Consider the following 5,337-nt stretch of genomic DNA (forward strand, 5'->3'; position numbering starts at 1 on the left):
GACTGTAATAGGTAATGCATTATATAACTTTTGACAACAGGAAAATAGAAAATCTCACTTTCTTTATTCACATTCCTCAGTCCTATTTTTCACATTCTTTTCTATTATTATAGAGGGCTGATCTTATAGACCTAATTTCTCATATGCAGCTCACATGTAGAAGATGCAATGTCCTATGTTTTTTCTTTATGGATAAGACACTTTCAATGACGACTTCCCATGCTACATCATCAACCACGCATGCAATAAACTACAGATGGTTTCTACCTAAAATTAGTAATAATGTGACTTAAATTCAGGATTTGTTTTAATCTACAGAGTGATCATGTCCATTTGTAATAGAGTAGAACTTTCATTAGTACTCTTCTGAACAGTTCCTATTCCATACCGAATCAATAATAGCTTGTACATTAATTTCTCCCTTTGTCTATTACATGCTATGGATTGATCAACTTATCAATTATTTTTAAAATAATCATGTGATATAGCCATTTTATTCAAAAATATACATGATTTGGAAGCTAAATCTATGTATTTATTCTAACTAAGCACGTGACCGCACTAATCTGCTTCTCTTAACATGTAACCATGCCATCTTAATATACAACCATGGATGCGTAAAACCTCTACATGCAACAATGCATGGAAAATAGTACTTATATTCATTAAATATTATGTAACTATGAAATATTCGGATACAATAAATTATATGTAATTTTAGTTTTACTTCTCATATTATAAATCCAAATGTTCCTGTTCCATCTAGCTAAATTTCAAATATGTTGCAACCGATTCCCGCAGGAACGCGCGGGGTATCATCTAGTTTAAACTGAAAGCGTAAAATCACGGAAAGAAAACGTGTCAATCCGTGCTTTATTATTAGGGATATATAGGGAAAGACTAGGGAAAGAGCCCGTGCGTTGTAACGGGTATACATATTCTATGCTCGTGCTTTTCTACGGAGCGAACACAAATTTTCATGAACCACAACTGGCCGATTTGCTCTCCTAGCTAGCAATTCAGCAACCAGTCCCATCTTCCATCACCGATGCATCCCTTCCCCACTCATCTGTTCCCTCCCATTTACTTTGGTCAGTTCCATGCCATCTCTCGGCAATTCTCCCTTCCCCCTGACCACTTACACTTTTAGCCGTAACCATATGATCAATCTTATTGTCGTCTATCTTCGCGTGCATGTGCTTGAGGGGCACGTGATCAGCGTGAAACTCTTGCTACCCACTGATCTACATGCCAATATTCTCTTTCCTCCTCACAGTGCTGACCACTGCCACCATGGTACGCAACAGGAAGCTACATGGCCGGCCTTCCGATTCACCACCGCGAGCAAGATCGGCACATAACTACGCAACAGACGGCTACACGGTCGGCTTTCCATTCACCACCGCAAGCAACATCAACACACAAACTGCAAACTCTCACAGTGGGGCCTCCCTCTCAATTTCTCTACCACAAATTACAAGCAGTGGGAAATAAATCACCCCAGACAAATAAAACAAAATTGTGACAGACCCTTGTAGAAACTAACAAAATAAGGAGAGTTACATACACATATAAGCATAGATGTCATTGTTCTACATATATACACTAAATATGCACTCGGAGAAGAAGCCATAGAAAGTAAATAAAAATACGATGAAATTGCACATGATTCTTAGGTATACGTAACTCTGCATATGAGGCGTAACTCTGCATATGAGGCATGATCCCTCTACCTCTGCAAGCATAGCAAGAAGAGTAATTAAGTGCTAATTAAAGCTTCATACTGTAGCTTGAGCACAATAGTAATAAAATCTAGTATAAGCTAGCTTTGTTGGCATATATATGTGCACTTGCAGAACTATGTAATCCATATAAAAAATACAACATGCAATGGGAGGGACTTGCATTGTTATCAGATGCATTGGAGTAAATTGCAAAAAACCACCACATTTGTGGACCCTAAATCAAAAAACCGCCATGTTTCATTTTTTTGGCAAAAACCCACCACCATTGTACTGACAAATTGCAAAAAAGACTGATCAGTCAATAAGCAGCGATTGACGCCAAAACTGACCGATCGGTCCCACTTGGCAGGCTGACATGGCACCAAGTTTTCACACTGTTTGACTAGCCCATTAAAAGGTTCCCAGGGCCCACCCGTCAGCTTCTTGGCTTCTTTCTCTTCTCCGAGCCTCTTATCCACGGATGCTGGCCTCGCCGGCGCCGCTCCCCCGCGCCTCCCTTGCTGGCCAAGCCTCCCCTCCCTCCCCTTCCATTGTCGGCAGCCACGGCAGTTCCCGTTGTCCCCGGCGGAGGCAGGGCCGGACGGAGGCTCGGTGGTCACGGGCTCACGGCGGCTGGAGGTAGCGGCGGTGCTGTCGCTGGTCGGGTCGAGCTCCCCCACGCCGAGCTCGCCGGTGACCTGAGACCAGCACGAAGAGCTCCCCGACCTCCAGTGCTCCTTATTTCCCAACCCCGCGACCCGCCCCATACTCGATTATCCCCGTCGCTGTTGCAAACCTCGGCCCGCCATCGACGCCGTTCATGGTTGTCGCGGCCAATGACCACCGCAAATCACTGAAACTAGCCGAATAGACTCGTCGTCGTCTGAATACTCTCTTCCCAGAGGAATCGGCGTGAGGAGCCAGGAACGGAGGAACCGTCGGCGTCGCTTTCATCTTCTCTGCCTCCGGTGGAGCTCCACGGCGCGTTGATCTCCTCTACAACTAACCCATGTGATCTGCCTCAACTACATCTGCTTCGCAAGGACGTGCATAAGGCACTAATGCCTCTTCCTCGAGCTCTCTGCAAGGCCGCCCCCGCCCTTCACCTCTGCTATGTCATCCGCCGCCGACGTCGCGGCTAACTGCCGTGCTCCGCTGCTGTCCCCATGTCCTGGACCCAGCTAGGCGTGCTAATCCATTGATTTCCGCCTGCACATCGGCAGCTCACAGCCCCGACAGCAAACACACCGCGCGGCGAAGCTTCAGATTTGCTCTAGATCCAGCTCGTCGCCGCCCTCGCAGTTCATGTCGATGGCCACCTCTGGCGCCCGTTGCTCCTTCCCATCGCGTGCATGGCCACCGCCACGGCGTCGGGCGGCTCGACCAGGAGTAGGTCGTGGCGGCGCGTCCAAAAGAAGAAGGCTGCGGCAGCCCAGCAGCGCGGGGCGGCGGCACCGACGAGCGTGCGGGCGCGGACGCGCTGTGGCCTGCGGGGCAGCGACTGGTTCGATTTTGACTGGTCAAACCTGACTAAGTTAGCGCCGTTAGTCCCTTCGTGACGGGCGCCGTCTCCCCCTCCGCCAGGTGGCATCTGACAGTGGGACCCAGTGGTCAGTTTTGCATCAAACGGCGTTTTTTGCAAACTGTCAGTACAATGATGGTGGGTTTTTGCAAAAAAAACGAAACGTGGTGGTTTTTTGATTTAGGGTCCCCAAATGTGGTGGGTTTTTGCAATTTACTCGATGCATTGGCACTGTGCATATACATACATTGCTATATGTACGATGAAATTAAATTTTTTTTGAAGAGAAACAAATAGAATACGTGTGTAATATATATATAGAAATATTACTGTTTGGGAGCTGCCTCGAGTGTTAACCAGCGTGCAGCCGTTCTTGAACAGGTTGCACTCGCCGCCGTGCTTTGGCTCCGTAGCAATGCATGCTCGGGCTGTCAGGCAACTGCTGGAATGCTGGTTTTCGCATCACGGCTCGATGCAGCCGCTCGCTGCGTTGCTGGCTGCCGCTGGTGTGCCGGTGCCGAGCCTCAATGCCATTGCCATCTGATGCGCGTCGCCGGCTCTCACTCGCATGCCTCCGCCTCCCGTGCGCTGTCGCGAGCATCACACATCTGCCTACAGGAGTCGCTGCACCGCTCTTGGCCGTCACCACCATGCATCAACGGCAACCGCGTTCTCGAACAGCCCATGCGCCTTGGCCTACCTGGCCGCGAGCATCGCGTTCTTGGCACCACTGCGATGGGCCAAGGCCGCGTCGCACGCACCATCGTGCCGCCGTGCCACCACGAGCCGTTTTGCCGCCCAAGTGCCGAGGCCACGCCGGCCAGCAAGAACTTGGGCGGGAAACCATGGCCGTCGGGGGTAACGCGCGAGGGCCGGCGTGGCCGAGCGCCCGATGGCTTGGTGAGCCCCAGCCATATTGCCACCACGGAGTTGATCCCGTCGCAGCTGACCAGCACCTTTGCCCGGAGAGTCGAGCCGTCAGCGAGGTGGAGCATCTTGGCGCCGTCGCCGTCGCCGTCGTCGATGGACACGATCATGGAGGAGTAGCGGATGGTGCCCGTCGGCAACTCCGCCGACAGGACCTACAGCAGCATGTCCCGCCTGACGCAGCGGAACTCGTCCCTGAAGTCCACTTCCTTCGCTATCTCACCCGTGGACGCTGACATGACGCGCAGCCCTTGGATGTGCAGGTGGAGCTTCCTGATCTGGTCGCCGATGCCGAGGGCACCGAGCGCGCGGAAGGCGTTGGGCCAGGTGGCGAAGGCGAACCCCGAGGCCCGGAGCGCCGGGGACGACTCCAGCACCACGCTTCTCACCCCTTTCCCGTGTAGCCCGAGCGCGGCGGCGAGCCCGGTGAGCCTGGCTCCCACGATCACGATGTCCTCGCTGGACTCCCATTGCCGCTGTATGCTTGCTGCCGCTGCTGATAGCAACGAGGTCGAGGCCACGTAATTGGTGGACTTTCGGAAGAGAGCGCCTGTTGACACGAATCAACCAACCAATCTAGCTAGAGCTAATTAGTACCACCTCGTTTATATTACGATTTTGTCTACACGAATCGTAAAAACGTATTATGACTGGGCGAAAGCGTATTGTGACGGTGAACCCACAGAATCAATCCGTGCTTTATTATTATTAGGAATAGACTAGCACAAATGCCCGTGCGTTGCAACGGGAGTGTAGAAAAAATATAACATTGCAAAAAGGGTTTTATGAAACGATGGGTGAGAAAATAGGTGGAAGACGAAGCTCTGGAGGCTTGCTGCTCTAAACTTGTAAGGATGATGCTAACTAAGTGACAACATTTTTACTTGGGGACGGCATTCCGATGACCTCATCAAGGTGATGCAAGAGTTGGCAACATCTGGTTCGCGTCCACATATGTCACAGATCTTGGTCTCTGACCAACAAAACAATCAGATAAGGGACAATGTCTAAATTGTTGACGGTATCTAGATTAGAAGAAAATATCACACGGCCCTCACCCAATAACCATGGCATGGGTTTTATCGTGCGTATTCGAGAAAAAAAATGATATAATTTTTAAAACCTATTTTTGAAATCATAAGAAGAAGCCCGGTAACGTGACCA

General features: G+C 50.1%; 1 pseudogene; it reads right to left on the bottom strand.

The window, feature by feature from the left end:
* Nucleotides 1–3,027: 3,027 nt before the first annotated feature.
* Nucleotides 3,028–5,070, bottom strand: LOC125547358 (annotated as a pseudogene).
* Nucleotides 5,071–5,337: the final 267 nt, after the last annotated feature.

This window comes from Triticum urartu, chromosome 3 (assembly GCF_003073215.2).
Source record: "Triticum urartu cultivar G1812 chromosome 3, Tu2.1, whole genome shotgun sequence".
Classification (NCBI taxonomy): domain Eukaryota; kingdom Viridiplantae; phylum Streptophyta; class Magnoliopsida; order Poales; family Poaceae; genus Triticum; species Triticum urartu.